This window comes from Corvus hawaiiensis, chromosome 21 (genome assembly GCF_020740725.1).
Source record: "Corvus hawaiiensis isolate bCorHaw1 chromosome 21, bCorHaw1.pri.cur, whole genome shotgun sequence".
Lineage (NCBI taxonomy): Eukaryota > Metazoa > Chordata > Aves > Passeriformes > Corvidae > Corvus > Corvus hawaiiensis.
The window spans coordinates 5,397,761-5,415,423 of NC_063233.1; the positions used below are offsets into that span (position 1 = coordinate 5,397,761).

The window sequence follows — 17,663 nt, forward strand, 5'->3', positions numbered from 1 at the left end:
CTGCACACTGAGCTCTGCTCATAGCCCCTGGATGCAGACCAGGGGCTGGGGGACCGTCAGTGTGTCTGGTCCATGGGGCTGGATCCTGCTCTCAGTCACCCCGTGTACAGCTGCAGAGAATCAGCTCCTGAACTGACACGCCAGGGAGTGTCGAGGACAGGCAAGCACATGCATCATGGACACGTGCTCTGGGGTGAACCCCCTATGGATGGGTTCCTCAGGTCTTCCTAGGGGGCAGGATCCAGCCCACAGCACAACTGCTCCTGGGCCAACCCCTTTTTCCCTTGGTGGAGATGTCAAGGATGTATGAAGGTTGCTCAAAGGAGACATCTCCCTTGTCCCCTATGTATGTGCTGGGACACACGGGCACCGTGAGTCCAGGATCAGGCTGGTGGAAGGCTCCTGGCCCAGCACCCTGTCCCCAGGGACAGACGTCCCTGGCATACCTCAGGAGTTATTTATTCCTCCCTCCAGCTCTAGCTGCCTGCTCTGTCACACAGGGAAAAACTGACTCAGACCTTCCCAAGATAAGGCGACCACATCTGCAGCCCAGCTCCCCAGGAATGCAATCAAAATAGCGACCGGCAGCCCAGGCGGGGGAAGGAGGGGGGCAGCATTTTTTGCTGTCGACTCCGACCCCCTGATGGACCGTTGCCATGGAAAGCCGGCAGCCAGCAGCCCCAGCTGGGGTCTGCTGAAGGATTTTTCCTGCTTGGCCTGAGGCTAGGGCAAGGGGAAGAGGGGGAGATACCGGGGAAGAGCTTGCATCTGGCTGCAACAGCCCTCCCCTGCTAGCAGGTGTGGAGCTCACTTCCCTCTTGGCTGGAGCATCCTGAGATGGTTTGTGATCCAGCATGGCTCAGACGCTGCCGGGCAGTGTTTGAATCCTGGTGCAGGAGCACAGATAATAAACCCAATAAATCCAGCTCAGCATTAATGACAGAGGGACCAGGGAAGGGACAGAGAGATGGTAACCTCAGACAGGGCCGCCGTCCTCTGAGATGGTGAGGTCTCTGGGGCACCCATCCAGCTCCTCTCCCCTTCAGCCTGTTTCCAATCCCTCATTTTTGCATGAAGAATTAGGACAGTAATTTCTCTCCTGCAGAGAGAAACAATACAGGAGCTGAAGCCGACCCCTTGCAGGCTGCCTGAGCAGGATGACGTTTGGGGAAGATTTGTACAACTTTCTCACTGTGAAAAAACCACCATGGTTGGAGGTTGCACAGAGCTGGGCACTGCATGATGGTTTCTTGCCCCAGTGCACTGAGACGAGGTGGAAAAGGCCACAGCCTGAAGCTGCCTATTTACACCAGAGCCTGGATCAGGCGCTGCAAAATCTGCTGCCAGCAGCAAGCACCCAGAGGAGCCGTCACCCCTCCCGTTGCCTCGCCGGGAGCTGGCAGGAGGGGATGGACAGCTGCTTCTCCATAATCATCTCTCCACCACTGACAACATGCTGGAGCTCATTTTCAGAAGACACCTTGGGAAGAAGAATGCATTTACAACAGCAGAAGCACCAGGAAGAGCATCTCCTTCCAGAAAGCCAAAGATGCAGCAAAATAAAATGTCGCTTCTTGTTAACCCTCGCCTGTACCTGAGCAAGCAGGACAAAAGTTGCTGGTCAAATCCTACTCACATTCGCAGTCCTGGAGCTGTGCTGACTGTCTCAGCAAAGAGACAATGGCTCTTTGGAGACCTTATTGACTGAAAATCCTCCCTGAAGGAGGGACCATGCTCTGGTTTGAAGCCAAGACTCACTTTCCCAGATACCTGCTGAGATCACGGTCCCAGCAATCACCACTCCTGGCACCTCTCAGCTGTCCTGCACGTGTGGCATGCACGGCATCCAGGATGGGGGATGAGGTGCAAAAATCACCGGCTAGCAATCCCAGCCCAGCTCTAATTTTAAAAAGCTTCCCTGGCCCGGGTAGGGGAAAGGAGAGCTGGAGAAGGTGAAGGGAAAAGGAGGGGGGAACACCACCTGTGTATTGATCTGACAATATGAAATGGGTTTTTCTTCTGGTTCCTGAGCTGGAGACAGGAACCTATTGAATGCAAACCTCAGCTCTCCCGCTGCCCTGGTTTCAGCCACTCCAGGCTGCTGTTTAATTAGATGAGCATTAGCAGAAAGGCAGCTGGGCAGCTGGGAGGGGCCAGATTTCTGCACCCCACGGTCACCCACCCGATGTGAGCGTGCTGCTGTCAGAGGTATCACTCAGCTCTACCTGCCTGGGCGTCCTCCCGGCTCCTCTGGCAGCCAGGCTGAGCTGGCCAGGAACCTGCCCCAGACACACCATGGAGCAGACCCGGCTAATCCTCAAGCCATTGGGACCCAGCCACCCCCAAACAACACAATCATTAACCCTTTCCCCCTAAATTTCCAGCAGTCCCACATGAAGCCCAGCGATGGGACAGGGTTTCTTCTTGCATCAGCCTCAGGTTCAGCTAAGTAATGACCTGGGAGCCAAGGAGGCTGGAGTGTGGAGCAGGCTGTATCCTATCTGGGAGAAATTACAACAAAGTTGTGAAGGATTTGCAGCTATTTTCACGCTCCTTTTCCCAGATTAACACATGGATCCACTTTCTGTTCAGCAGTCTGAGAGCGTATTGTTTTGTCTCTGTCGCAACCTCACACTCCCACATCCCAGAGCTTTCCAGCGCCCCACTGATGGCTATGGGATATCAACAGGAATGGAGGAGCTCACTTTAATTAGCGTGCACTTCTTAATTGGGCTGCAAGTTCCCCAGCAAGTCAGATTGTATTTTATCTTCATTTTACAGACCTGGAGCAAGGAGACAGCAGGAAGACCAAGGAATATGACCAAGGGTTGTCAGCAAGATGGTCAGCAGAGCAATGGAGAGATGCTATGAGTTCCCCCATCCCTATTATCTGCACTGAACCCAGCAGAGATAGTACCTGGTGACAGCTCATCAAAGCCCTCTGCAAGGAATAACAGGAAGATCCCATACCCACTTGCATAAATCAGCCTTTCTCCCTTGCTATCAGTGGAGCAATGCAGATTCAAGAAAATTGGGTTAGATCCACATTTATGTTAGGATGCAACACTCACAGGTTAAGCAAAGTTCCCTCAACTATCTGACTGATGCCAACTCCCACCAGGGAAAAGACCCTGACCAGAGGGGGCTTTATGTCAAGGTTTTACCAGGGACATGGGACAAACTCTCATTACATGTTGTAAAATAAACTGTCACGAAGCCAGGATGCAGCTGTTTCAGCTGCTTTCAGCAGACGACATTATCTGCGGTGCAGATAAACCCAGTTCAGCCTTACCTACAGCCCCTCTACAGCAGTGTCAGCACTCAGCTCACTGCTATCAGCACACGTGCAACGCATCCATGCCGGAGCAGCCTCATGCCTGCTGGTTTGGAGGTAGAAAGCCAAAGCTTTTGCATTGTCCTTCTCCAGTGGAGCTCTGGTCTGGCTGGTCAGAACTGGCTGCGGTGCGAGCAGGAGCTTTCAGCTTTGGTTTCTCACACCGCTTTTCTGTCCTCATCTCTTTCCATGTGTACTCATTTCCCAGACCAGCATGGAAACACAAGGAGAATTAAACGGCTCTCAGCTCCCAGGTGAAAGCAGCACGACATGGGGCAACAACCCCACTCAATGCATTTCCCCCTTGCTCTCTTACTGTTCCTCATCACCCTCGAGACAGTATCTGCCCAGTGAGACATACTAGATGGAGATGCACAACTCACCACAGGAAGATGCTGTGTCCCAGCTCTAGTCCATCAAACTCCAACGTGCATGTGTTGTTCATCCTTAGGTCTGAAACCCCTGCATCTAGCTCAGGAAATGGGTTAACCAATACCTATGAAAAATAAGGGGAATATGGGAGTGGGGAGCCTAGGGGTGAGTGGAGACAGGCAATACTGAACCTATCAGTTCTGGGATGTGCTGGAATGTGTGGTGTTAGCTCTGGGATTGGCATCCCTCCATGCTGATGGGAATGCAAGCTCAGAAGGTCTTTCCTTTGGACAAATCCAAAGGATAAATTTTCCCTGCTGAGTCACAAGACACAAGACAACAGCCCCCACGCATGACAGGCTTCAACCGCTGAACCCCACCAGCGTGCACATGAGCACTGGGAACCTCTCACACGCAAAGCAGCGAGCGCATCCCACTGAGCAGACATGGAGCTCCAGCAAGAGCTGCAGAAAGGCTGTGCCAACACCTCCGTGCAAGCAGGCAACAGTCCACAAGCAGAGAGAAGGAGAGCTACAGGCGCTGACATCCCCCTCTGGCTCCCAGCATGACTCACACCGGTTGCCATGAAGAAGTCAACATTTGCATGCAGCCACCCCAAAGCAGAATGAGAAGCTCCCTCAACTATTTGCTGGCTCTCTGGGGGAGGGCAGCGAGCAGTGGGACCTCAGAGGCCAGTGTAGTACCAGATGGCAAACTCTGGCATTTCCACAGGCATCTCTAGGCTGCTACCAACGCGGTCCATATGTGCAGCACACCCCAGACGATGCTCCCTGCAAATGTGGTGTTCAAAACAGAGATGGGAGTCGGGCACCCGGTTCCTATGAGATTTAGTTCTCCTTCAGCTTCTCTAAACTTGCAGCCTCAGAGCTCCCCACCCTCACCAAGCTCCACACAGAATTAGCTCAACGTGGAGCAGTTGATTCCAGCGTGGGAGCAGCGCCCGCTCACACCCACTTGACACACCCTGCTCGGCACAGAGCGAGTGTGAGCGCACAGACATGGCCCAGCACTGAGCTCTGGCAGCTCCAAAACCCAACGCATCCACAGGCACTTTCTCCCAGCATGGATACACCCATGGACATGTTCTCCGGAGCGATGCTCTGGCCCCGCAGTGGGGTGGCTGCTCCTGCAGGTGTGTGAAAAGCCCCAGCTTGGGAGAGAGGGGGTGATTATATGCCAGGGGAGCAGCTGATTCAAACCCTTCCTGACCCCAGGCTGAAGAGTTCTCCTGATCGATCAAGAAGATGCTCTTTCATTTTCCTCAAGCGTTTCGCTGATGGATGGAAAAATCAATGCCCCGCAGAGGAGTCTGGAAGGGGGTGGAGCAAGGGGAAGAAAGGGAGAGAAAGGGAATGAGGAATGGAAAGGAAGAGAAGGGAGAGGGGAGAGAGGAGGGTACTGTGGGAAGCAGGGGCTGCTGGAAGGGGTGCTGGGAAGGCAGGTGGGCTGGCAGCACCTATGGCTATCACCTGCACCTGAGGTTTGGGATCTCCTCCCCACATGGAGGACCACGGGCAATGCAAATCTTCTCCCAGCTGCACACCGTGGAGGCAGGGCACCACTGTGCCAAGAGCCTCCATCAGGCTGGTGCCTCCCCATGCCAAGCACTGCTCCTGCAGCATTGATGAAGGGCCCAAATCTGTGCCATGGGGTCCCCCCTGCAGCAACATTGCTGGTTTCCATGGAAACACCTCCCAGTTCCCCATATGGAGACAGCCCTGGTACCCACAGTCAGAAGAAGTCCACAAGCCTTTTGGGTGAAAATTCCCTGTTACCTTGTTTTTCCTTAAAAATGCCTGCTGAGATCCCCTAGCTCTGACTCACCCTGTGGGTTCAAGCACCGTCTTTGGGTCCCATCCTGCCCACACAGCTCTGCAGGGTGCCCCGGGCTGGGACAGGATCCCTCGTGCCACTGTGCCAGCAAATCCTGCAATTCCAGCATCTTGCTGGGAAGAGATGCTGCCAAAAAGGACTTTATCCCTTGGGGGGGAAATCTTTGCTAAAGACCAAGCTAAGACCTGCACAACCCATTTAGCTCCTCAGTTTAGGTGTGCTGTGGTTTTCAGAGAGGTGGTCAAGCCCCTTCATTCACACTTGCCAACACCAGTCACTGGAAAAGACACCCATAAATCTCCCCTTGGGTCAGGGGAAGGCCAGGCCCACACCACTGGACACAGATGAAGTAGCAGCTTGCCTCAAACACGTTGGGGTTTTCCAGTGTTTTCTTCCCCATATCCTATTAATAATTAACACAACTGCAATGAGACCAGCTTTTAAGAGGCTTCACTGCCATGGGCTGTGTTACAGTCCCTCTTTCAGGAGCAAAGGTTTGTCTGTTACCACTGGAAACAAGGTAGGCTCCTGTCTCAGCCAGGGACGCCGTCCTCATGGGAACCTGATTCTGTGTCCCCACTGGGCTGAGCTGATCCATCACACTGCCAGAGCCAAGGTGACAGAGCCCTGCCAAGGCAGCCCACCCTCTGCTCCTTCCCAAAATTCCATCCTATGCTAGAGACAACTCACTGGGCCATTTTGAACCCTCCACGTTCTTCTCAACGCTGACCTGGTGTGAGTTTACCAGGCAGGAGGACAAGCTAATATTCTCCCTCAAGATAGGATTTGGAGGTCAAAGGACAGAGTTTGGGGGTCGTGGGTGGTCTCTGCTCACTGATGAAGATCCCCATCCCCTGGCACCTGCAAAACAGCAAGTGAGCAAAGCCAGAGCAGCACATTTTAGGCCACTAGTGCTTTCCAGGATCTCCCTTTCCAAAGAGCTCCTTGCAGATCATCCAGCTCCCAGCTGCCCATGCTGTGACAGGCTGGGGACACAACTCCAGGCTATCCAGGAAGGAAAGACAAGGTTTCAAGCTGTCCCCAAAGCCTAGGATTTGGATCGAGTGATCTCCGTGCCTCCAAACACCCTGCTCGGGAGAGAAGCAAACAGAAAACAGGGGATGTGATAAAAGCAAAGCCCTCGGCCCAGCCAGCCCTGTCTCCCAGCAGTCCCGCCCCCACCCGGGGCTGGGGCCCCACTGGCCCCACGCAGAGCGGCCACACCGGCCCGGCTGGTTGGGGGAGGCAGAGCAGGGCCTGCAGCAGCCCTGGCAGTAAACAGCTTCCACATGCTCGTGCTGAGCCGAGCCCTCAGCCCCGACATACCAGCACACTTATTCATACCTGTGCGAGGGGCCAAGGCAGCACCATGGGCTGCAGCCCCTCCTGGGACAGGGTCCTGTGAGCCCCCCGCTGTCCCTGGGGGTGTGGGTAGCCCGAGGTGCCCATCCCACAGCTGTGCCACAGCTCCAGTGGTGCTGCAGGACCCCTAGGCCAGCAAACACCCACTGTAAGTGTGGGTGCCAGTGCTGGCAACCCCCCTCGAATCTCACTTTAACTGGATCCCCAGTTTTCCTCATCCCACGCTGTCTGCATCCCTCCAGGCCATCATGCCATGCTTCTCCTTCATTGAGGACCAGTTCAAACCCATACCAGCATCTCCCCTCACAGCAACACTGTCCTGACCCTCCCTTGTCCTCTGTCCTCTCAAATTAGGGATTGGGAGAGTGTTTCAGCCCCCAGCCCTGAGGCAGAGGGGGATCAGTGCTCTGCAGAGCCTGCAGCTGTGAGGATGTCTGGGACACAGCGCCCAACAAGATCCCAGTGCTATTCCATCCTGGTTGGGACTGTCTCAGCCCACAGCCTCTGGGGATGATAAACCCCCTTTAGAGGCAGAGAGCAGGCAGGGCTCCAGCTCACTGGCATCCCGGCGGGTTTACGAGGAGATTTTTAGCAGCACCAGGAGCAGTCCCCGGATTAGAGCTCCAGGCTTCAAAAGGAGCTGCCGAGCGCGAGAGCCGAGGGCTGGAGTCGCTGCGGCTGAAAAGGGAATGCTGCACATTATAAATAGCTGCTCACTGGCAGCACATCTGTTTCAGACAGCGGCTCGGGAAGGCTGTGCGTGTTCTGGTTTGGCTATTTTGGGGGAAAGAGATTTGAAACTCACTCATTATTATTGTTCACCCAAGAGATGCGAATGATGCCTGTTTCTCCTTTCCCTTTTCAAAATGGAAAGCAAAACGAGGTGAGTTTCAAAGCACACGGTGGTGTAAGGTTCTCTGGGAACTGCAGCTCTCGCTGGGAGATGGTAAAAGCACCCCAGTGACACCTGGATCATTGGGTAGTGCCACAAAACAAGGCTGGCCATGGGATAGGGAGAGCACAGCTCTTGTCACTGCTTAGCCATAAGCCACCTTTCAGCTATGGGGGTGGGAGGGAAGATAGGCAGCTGCAGGCAGCAATGAGGCCAAGGGCGGGTGTTGAGGTGAGGCTGTGAGTGACACTCCCCAAAACAGTGTGGGCTCACCTGCACCCACCAGATTGGACTGCCTCATGGCCCTGTTGATCCCACCATGTACCCCCGTGGCTCTGGTCCATCTCTGCACCACAAGAGATGCTGGACCCACCCTAGGACCAACAACAGTGCAGAGGAGCAAGGCCTGGTGTCAGGATGAAGGCCACAGCCCCAAGAATGGTCTGGAACCACCAGGGCAGGGGACCAAGGGGTGTCCCAAGCCGGGCTGCCCCATCCCTCGAAGGGCTGATATCCCACAAGAGCCCACACCAAGGAGATGTGGGGTGCTGCTGAAGCAAGTGTGCCTGGGGGTGAGCAGAGGAGGACGAAGAAGTGTCCAAAGTCCAGCAGCGCTGGAGCAGCCCCGCGGTGCCCAGCCCGGCCCAGGCACTCCCGTAAAGCCCAGCAACGGCTCATTAATCACTCGGCACCACGGCGGGATGGAGGCCCTCACCGACCGCCGCCAATCCCCGCGCCGTTACCACAGAAACAACCCTCACCCTGCGCAGGCTTCAAAGGGTTTTGTGCGTGTGCCTGTGTGTGCTGCTCCGTCTCCCCCCTCCCCTTGTTGTTTTTTGTGTGCGCGTACGCAAGAAAGAGTTGGGTTTTTACTTCTTTCCCGGGAAGCATTTGGCATCCGGGCTCAGATCGTGTGAAAAGCAAGGGCAGGATAGACGAACAGACAGACAGACAGATGACCCAGGAGAATCAGCCACGATAGCCCAAAGGCTGGGGGGACTTTCCTTCTGAAAGGAGAAGGGGAAGGGTTGGGGGGCACGGAGGCGGCTGTGGTGCTAACGAGTCAAAAATAAATATTTATATGGGTAGAGTTTTAAAACCCTATTTTGCATTGTTATAATAAATTATTCATCTGCCTGTTTCTCTCTGCCTGCCTCTCATGGTAGGGAGCTGTGAAAGGGGATGATGCTGCAGGGTGAGTGAAGGGGGTCATGGCTGACCAGGACCCTGGACCCCTCCAGCACCCCAGGGAGAGGAGGCAGGGAGGTTTGGGGAGAGAAGCAGGGACGGCACAGATGCGGCTGGACCCCGACACAATCATGGCAGTGCCAGATGGGGAAGGGTGAGGAGAGGTGGGTGCTGGGAGCAGGCAGCTGAAGGTGCCCAGGGGACTCGACGACCTCCCAGCCAGAAGTGTCAGAAACAACATGGCTGCTCATGCACTTGTTTTCGATGGATGTGAGTTTTGGGCTCCCTAATTTTTGTTTTGGCAAAGACAGCAGTTTGGCTGATGCCCTGCAGCGTCCTGCTGAGGCGGTGAGGATGGAGAGCTCTGCAAGGAGTCCTGCTTCCCTGACTGCCCCAAATCCCCAGCTTCCTGCATGTCCTGGTGCCCCACCGAGGGTGCGCACATACCTGCAGGCAGTGGTACAGCTGCTATCCCTCCTGCCCACACTCTCACAGCCAGCCCAAGAGCTGAGCCAAAGGGAGCCCCACACCGCCAGCTGAGACAGTGCTTCCAGGAGCCGTCGGTACCTTCCCATCTCCACCTGTGCACTGACACATGCCCAACGCATCCCTCTGCAAAGCTGGCAGTGGCTTCCCATCAAGAGCAGCACCTCTGAGCCTGTCCCCTTGACCCTTCTGGTTTGATCAGTTTTGGTTTGTTTTGATCAGTTTTGCATGTCCCGGTGCTCTGATGGCAGCTGCCATTGCCTCCACCAGTGTATGGGGTTTGAAAGAGCCACCAAGCACCAAGGAAAGGTCTGGGGAGGAGAGCCTTGCCCTGACTACTTCCAGGCTCGCTGCAATTGCATTTGCCAGAACTGCTGTAACAGAGACAAAAAACAAGGATAGAGAAAGGCATGAGCCTGGCTGAGCAAGCCACAAAAAGCCCCTTCCCTAGCTGGAGGCTTCCAGCATATGGAAGGGGAGGTCAGAGGCCTGAAGAGGATGAAAAATTATCTTCTGGATCACCCCATATCCCTTGACTCCCAGCCTCTCCTGACAGCTGCTCATCTCCCCTGCCCCTCCAGTGACTCCCCAGCAGCCTCCTCTGGTGCTATACCCCCAGCATATCTGAATATGAAACCTAAATCTCCCTTGCGCTATAGTTTAAGCCCATAATTTCTTGTCCTACCCACTGTAGGACATGGAGAATCGTTTATTCCTATCCTGTTTGCAGCAGCCACTGACATATTTTTGAAGGCTGTTATCACATTTCACCTTCAGTCTTAGACCTTTTCATGAAAGATGGAACAGAAACACGAGTTTGTGATGGGGAGGAAGGACAGAATAACAAAGAGGTTTTTCTGGATCACACATAGAAACCAGGAAAGCCAATGGAAAGGCAGGGAGCCAAGGAATGGGCAAGGAGAAGCCTGTAACACCCTGAAGGATCTTCAGTGCCACCAGCCAAGCCCAGAACACAAAGGGAGATGTTGGAGACAGCAGGGAGGAAAAGTTAGGACACACCTGGACAAAATGGGCCTGGGATTCCCATGCAGGGTGATGTGGCAGTACCCAAAAGGGGTGTTAGGACTTGGCTGCAGGCAGGAGAGAAGCCAGCTCGACTTATTTTTGATGGTAGCATTATGAATGGCAGGTAATGTGCCAGCTTGGTCCTAAGATGCAAACAGGACAAGAGACATGAACAATGGACACACAACAGTGTGTTCCAATGTGCTTATCATGCCTTTGCACGGCTGCACGTGTCAAAAGTACTTACAAGAAGGAGATAATCTAATTTGATAAGGGACAGGGTAGAGGAATAACACTGTGGGCACAGATATCAGGAGCAGAAAACAAAGGAGAGACTTCGGCAGGCATCTGCTACAGACCCCCAGGACTGGAGGAGAGAAAGAAAGAACAAAAAGATTCCTGAACCAGCTATCAAAGAGCTCACAAACACAGGATATTTGTACTCAGGGGGCACTTTAACCACCCAGACATCTGTTGGGCGACACACACATCAAAACATAGTCAGAATGGTTCCTTCGTTATGTAGAGGACAATTTACAGATGAAGGAAGTAGAAAGGCTCCACGAATCTACTCGCCAATAAAAAGGCACTGTTCAAAAAGCGACAGTAATAGGGAAAGTTTCTAGCCTGTGATCACAAGCACAAACCCACCAGAGTGAGGACACGGCAGCACAAGACACTTCACAGCAACCACGCTGGAAGAGGAACTGAGGGACAGCCAGGAGCAGCAGGGCAGGAGCTGTGCTTGTGCCCTACAACAGCGTGGCTGTTGATAAGGGACAGGATAAACCTCCCAAATGTGATGGAAAGAAAAGAAGCAGAAAGAACAGCCGTTTGCATCAGAGACAGCCCTGAATGGGGGCTGTGGACCCAGTGAGCAGGGAAGGCTGTGATCCCACCTGGGCTGGCAGCTACGGCGTGTCTCAACTTTGCCAAAGGCAGGCTTTTCTCAGATTCTCGGGGAGGTAAAGGCAGGAGCAGGCAGCTTGTGGAGCTCATCTCCAAACAGCAAGAATTCCCACGCCTGCTGCATGAAGAAAACCCACTCTTGCACACCACCACAGGAGCTGAGCACCTCTGAACACCAGGGCGCCCCTTGGTCCCTCTAACTCTGTGCCAAAAGCAAAGACAAGATCTGAGTTCCACAAACCAAAGCTCCAGCACAGGGTGAGTGCACTGCTGTGGTTCCCCCACGGAGGGACTTTTCCATGCTAACCCATTGAAAGGAGTTTCACAACATCCAGCACAAAGAGACACAGAACACTCTTACACAACTTGGAGATGCAAAAGTCAACAGATCTGACAAGTCCTACCACAGCAGAGGGGGTTTCCCAGCATGCAAAGCCCTTTGGCTCCTAGAAACAAAAGTAACTTTGTCTATGAACTCCTGGAAGAGGTTGGAAAAGATCTGGCTTCAACCTAATTATCCATGCTCCATGGAGAGAGCCAGGCATGTGGAGGGCACGGGCAGCAGGAGTCTGCCCACGGCTACCCCTGCCCTGGGGTATGTGGCCCCCAGCTCTGGGGCAGCCTTCCTGCTCCGCACCCTCCATCCCCAACCAGCCACGGCAGCTTGGTCAGGCTTTGGCACTCCATAATGGGCTCCAAGACTAGCCAGGTTTGAAAGGTGTTTTGTGTTTAAAGATTAAAACAGTGAACGACTCGAAGCGCCTAAAATACACCTGAAAATCTGGCTCTTTGACCAGATTTAAAGTTTCACTGCAGGAGGTGGGAAGCAGCATGAGCATCCATTTCCCCTCCAGAGTCATCTGGGAAATGAAGGGATGTGTCATCCTCTGCTTCCCACACCAAGAGCAAGGACTTCCTCAGCCTTCACAGTTACCTCCAAGCAGATGCAAAACTGGAGATCTGCAACTTCAAACAGCCTAATTAAAAAAAACTACCATCACTGGGGACAGGAAAAGCTCCCCTACTTCTGGCCACGTTTCTAAAGGTGCTTCCCACATTTTGGCCTTAGCTGGAGCACAGTTTCCCGTTTCACTTATAAAAATGCAGCTCTTGGTATACAAGTGTCCAGGGTCCACAGGTGCTGGTTTTGAAGTGCTTTGGAAAAATACAGCTATTAAAATAGGAAGGAAAAGAAAGTAGCAGCGGCCATACACTACCTCCCTTGTAGGGAACTACCCTGGACATCTTGCTCCTTATTTATTAAAATAAAACAAACAAACAACCCAACATCGCTTTCCAGGCCTGAAACACTGATTCAGTTATGACATGTGTCTATTTATCAGGAGAAAAGCTGAATATTTCCGCTATCACAAGATTATTGCCAGTGCTTAGATTTTTTTTCCCTAACCTCCAGCTAAAATCCTTTGAAAATGGAACGGCATACGAAATACACTTCCTGACTCTCAGAGTTGGAGCCCGCCCCCCCTTTCTCCCAATAAACAATTTTGCATATATTTAAACCTCCTTTCTCTGGTTTCCCAACTCCTCCACCCTCCCCAGCAAAGAAATTACAAAAATCCGTCATTTCTCTCTTTTCCCCTTGCACCTCCATCTATCAGCGTTTCAAAGGCAGTCTCCTCGAATGCCGAGCAGAGCAGGAGATGGGCAGCAGTAATGGGAATGTGCTCCTGACTGTGCAAACCCACACAGAGAGTGAGGACAGGAGAGACTGCATTTGCATACATATTAAACGAGAGCAGTAAAAAATGCAGACGTGCAAACCATTTGGACATGGCTCGGCTCGGCAATGCGCCCTGCAAGGGAATCAATCTTCTGCGTTCTTAAAGGGAAAAACCTGTTATGGAGAGGAAAGCAAAGCCCAGAGACGCCCGCCCGCAAACACTGTCAAGGTTTTGGGACAGTCTGACCTTCGCGGCCGTGCAAAGGCTGCCGTGAAGGAGGGTGAGATCCCAGAGATGTCCAGCTGCTGCCCCTGCCGTGGTTCCAGCCAGGCAGACTGGTACTTTTGGTCGTCTTCCCATCATCACCAATAGGAGGAGAGCTGGTGAGACCCCCAACCCCAGCCATGCTTGTGCTTGAGTTGAAGCAAGATATTCTGACATCAATCAAGCTCTCAGGTGAGGGCAGCACAGAAACATCCCTGAAACAGCCTGAGCTGGGCTCCGTGGAAGAAGTAAGTGGTGCCTGGATGTGCTGAAGTAGCCCATCCTCTGCATCCCAGTACCTTCCCTGACTGAGCAGTGAGTGTTGAGTGAACATCCCTGTTTAGCTCAGGATGATCCCAGTTATGGGGAATTCCAGAAAGCAAGGCCAAGCTCCAGGCCAAGGTCAGCCTGGAGGGCATGACTCCCCAAAATGGCTCTAGTCCAAAGTTTTTGAGTGTCTCTTTTCTGGCTCCATGGATCTTCACTTGCACCCTACCACTGCTGCTTGACTGACCCACAGGAGTTGCAACAACAGCACTGCACACACAAGCTTCTCCCATAGTCAGGTTCTACCTTGCCCTGGAATGACCCAACCCAACCTCACCTTCACTTGTCCCAATGCCCTGGTTAAGGATGTTCCCAAGATAAGATGTTACACCCAAGACAACAAGTAAGTACAGTGGAGCTTACATAGTAGATCATTCCGAAGTGTCTGCAAGGATATGGATCTAACGAGGCAAATCACGCAGGCAAACCTACTGATTTCAAAGTCTTCAGGTTCAGATGCATAAAAAGTGCAAAATCAGTAACTTTTATATTGCCACTCAAGGAACCACAAAGATAAAAGCAATATTCTGGGAGTGAAGATGCCATGAATATTTCTCATCTGCACTTATAAGGGATATTTGGGACCAATGGCTTGATTCTGCATTAGCCTTGTTCAAATGAGATAATTTACATTCCCTGCCGGCTGAAAACAGGCTGTCGAGGTATTTACTTGTGTCAGGTTTCACTTCCCAGCCACAGCACTAAAACCCACTAGGTGCACATGGAGAGTGGAGGTCCAGGACCAGGAATGGCAAGGAGGGGATCCAGTGTGGACACCCTGGCACGGTCCAAGCCCACAAAGTGTAAGTGTTCTGCAGCGAGGCACGCTAGGATGTATCAGCAGCTGCAGCTTTGCATCACATTCTCTCAGCTTCTCCCTGCAAGGGTCCATTCTGGAAAACCAGGAGCTTGCAAGGCTCAGCTGTCCATCCCTGAAGATCCCAAGGCTGCAGACAAACAACTGGACATACCTGCCCACCGAGCCTCACTGTCCTGCAGGGTTTGGCCCCTCTGCTCCTGTGGGAAATGCTGTCTGGAGCCTGCCTTCTCCTCCCCTGTCCAGCTATCCCCTGCTATGGCCAGATCTAATCTAACCACCTGCTTCTTCGTGGCTGACTCACCCTCACCTGCCTTTGCACCTACAGCCCAAAGGACATGCAGGGGAACATGCTGCCAGATCTTCCCCACCAACCTCCACAAATATCCCTTTTGCCAAGTCTAGCGAGCGCAGGATAGCAAGGCAGTGCTCAGTTGTCTTCTGCTTCCTACCACCCTCCAGCTCCTCTAAACCAGGCAGTCCTGGGGTGGGAAGGCAAACAAAACAGGCTTCCCAGTAGCCTTTCCAAAGTGGATTCTTTGGTGTCTCTTAAGGGTTGAGTTCCCATGCAGCTATCGAGTGCTCAACTCTCTCTTTACCCACCCACCCATTTTCACAAGGCTTGTGGGAGCCACACAAGAGCTCTTTCCTTCAGCCAAATGTAATTGGAACTCGTTGCTGGGTAAAAAACAGGGGGAGGCGGGAACAAATGGAGAGAGAGAAAAGGAGAGACACGTATGCATACATGCACAGGCTGGATCACAGAGGCCCTATTCCCTTAAAGAAAGAGGGAAAAAAGAGAAAAACAAAGTAAGACTACAGTGGCAATGTGCACCAGCTGAGCTGTTGACTTGCTGGTGTGCTGCACAGTTCCACCCCTCCGCCTCAGCTGCCGGGGATTTACAGGCACAAACAATCTGGGGCGGGCTGGTTCATCTGTACACGGGGGTTTCTACAGCTCCCTGCACAACACCAGCTCTCCTCCCAACAGCAAGTCACAATTTGGAAACATTTGGGGCTGTTAATTATATTCTGATTGAATTTTTTTGCAATAGCAGTGCCCCTGTGAAAGGGCAGTGGGTGAGAATCTCACAGAGGGAACTCGGGGATTTCCACCCAGAAACTGTCCCCCTGCCTTGCCAGAGAAACATGAAGGCAAAAGAAAGTGGCATTTGACAAAACAACAGAAAAACAACTTATTGAATAGCTGTCACTGGACAAGTATAAATATATTAGTGACTGTGTCAATATTAAGCTCATATCAAAGGCGATTAATTTGATAATTGCCTGTGCAGAGAAAGAAAAAAACCACAATCAAGTCTATTGCCACTGGCATCTGAAACGCCTCCCTTGGTTAAATCTATTTCCTTTTTAACTTAATTTGAGTTAATAGGAAAGTTATGGTGTAACCATAACCCAAAATCACGCCCCCCCTTTTATTCCTTTTTTGACTGATCTTATTTTGGCATTGGCCTGAGAGCCTCAAGCAACCAAGGGCTTTATTTGCCAGTTTGGAAAAGTTTAAGAGATGGTAGAGAAATGGAAATTGTTTTGCTGAAAAACTTGTCCACGAGCTTCCCCAGTGACACTGAGTGTGCCACCTCCCACATGTACCAGGTCCTCCTGCAGGACACGCATCCCAGCAGTAGTCAGCGATGTCAAACTCACCCCGCAAATGGCCCCAAATGACATTTTTAGAGAGGCTCTGTTATCTGAGACTACAAAATTAGCACCATATAACAGCCTTGGTCTGCAGGACTGCTCCTGCCAATGTCAATGGCGGTGCTGTAGAAGATCAAAGTCAAAGCACAGTCCTTCAGCAACAGCAAACATTTTGGATGGTGGGAGAATGTGGGGGGAGCACGGCAAAGCCAGCAGCAATCCCTGCCCTGGGCAGAAGAAGCCCCACTGAACCCCAAAAAGCACCAGAGCGAAAAATCATTCCTGCCATTTGCTTAAATCGGGCAACTCATGCACAGTTCTTCAGGAATATCCAAGAGATTTATCTAGAAAATCAGCTCTAAAAGCACTGTCCTTCTGCCAAAGAGTTAACAGCCCTGAGAGCAAAGCGGAGGCCTCGCTCTTGCTGTGGGATTTCTCCCAGTGACACCACGTTCCCACTTGGAGACAAGTTTCTTTGTTTGCTTTTCCCCAGTTATATAAGGGACATAAATTTTTGTTGCAGAGAGAACTCCAGGCAATCTGCATCTCCCTCAAAGTCTGCATCTCCCTCCAAGACTTCACACTATGTTTCAGCTTGAATACTACTGCTGTTGCTGCAGTTTTCCAGCTCCTGTGTCTGCACTAAACCCTCTCCCCTGCCCCAGGAAGCAAGAGCTTGCTCGAAACTCAGCTCCCCATCAGGTGTAATCCCACGGGATCAGCCAAAGCACTTTGCCACCCTCCCATCCCCCGCCCGTGGCATCGTGAAGGCAAAGACATGAGCACAGACAAGCTACAAAACCTTGGACCAGCACAAAGACGTATCCAGGGACTCTCCCCTGTGCAAGAGCGTCTCGGTGGAGCCCAGGCTGCTGCCTTGCAGCTCGACTCTTTTCCGACTGGAATCCTTCAGCCCCTGGCTTTGCTCTCCCAGCAGGACCCTGATCCCCAGCCCCATCACTCAGCACTGAAGGAGCGAGCCAGGGGAGGCTGTGCCGGGAATTTTGCAGCGCTGGGGCGAGGGCTGGCTGCTCTTGGCCGGCCAGCACCGCATTGCACACATACCAGCAAACCTCAGCCCGGCAGCCCCGGAAGGGCAACAGGCAGCCAGCAGCAGCTCCCAGGCCAGCGAGGAAGCCTTAACCCCTTCCCTGCCGTAGCCAAGAGGCTTCTCAAGAGTCCAGAGGCAGTGGGAGAGAGGAATCCACTCTAAGACCAAGCATCTGAATGCAGCACCACTCCCTCTCTAAAAAAAAAAATCCCAGCAAAACCCTAAAAAATCCCTGGGAATGCAGTCCTCCTCTTCCCCTTCCCATGGCCTGATGGAGAGGCAGGGGACCATCCTCAGCCCTGGCCAAAAGCCATCGGAGCTCCCAGCAGCCAGCACAGCCCCAGGCACCGCACAGCTGGATGTCCCCTGCCATTCACAGCCCCATGTCCTGGATGATGGTCTCAGCAGGGTCCTGTGGGGGACCCCGGGACAGCCAC

At 52.7% G+C, this 17,663-nt stretch overlaps 1 long non-coding RNA gene across 7 annotated transcripts in view; it reads right to left on the reverse strand.

Annotated features, from left to right (window-relative positions):
* The window catches only part of LOC125336705, an 84,946-nt gene that overhangs the window by 55,528 nt on the left and 11,755 nt on the right, over window positions 1-17,663 (reverse strand). The window contains exon 1 of one of the 7 annotated variants that reach the window (XR_007207830.1): window positions 13,030-13,112. The exons of 5 other annotated variants lie outside the window; for them this stretch is intronic. This is a non-coding gene — a long non-coding RNA (uncharacterized LOC125336705). Of the gene's footprint in view, window positions 1-3,717; window positions 3,991-13,029; window positions 13,113-17,663 lie in introns of those variants that run through there. One more of the 7 variants, XR_007207831.1, reaches the window with a different exon arrangement.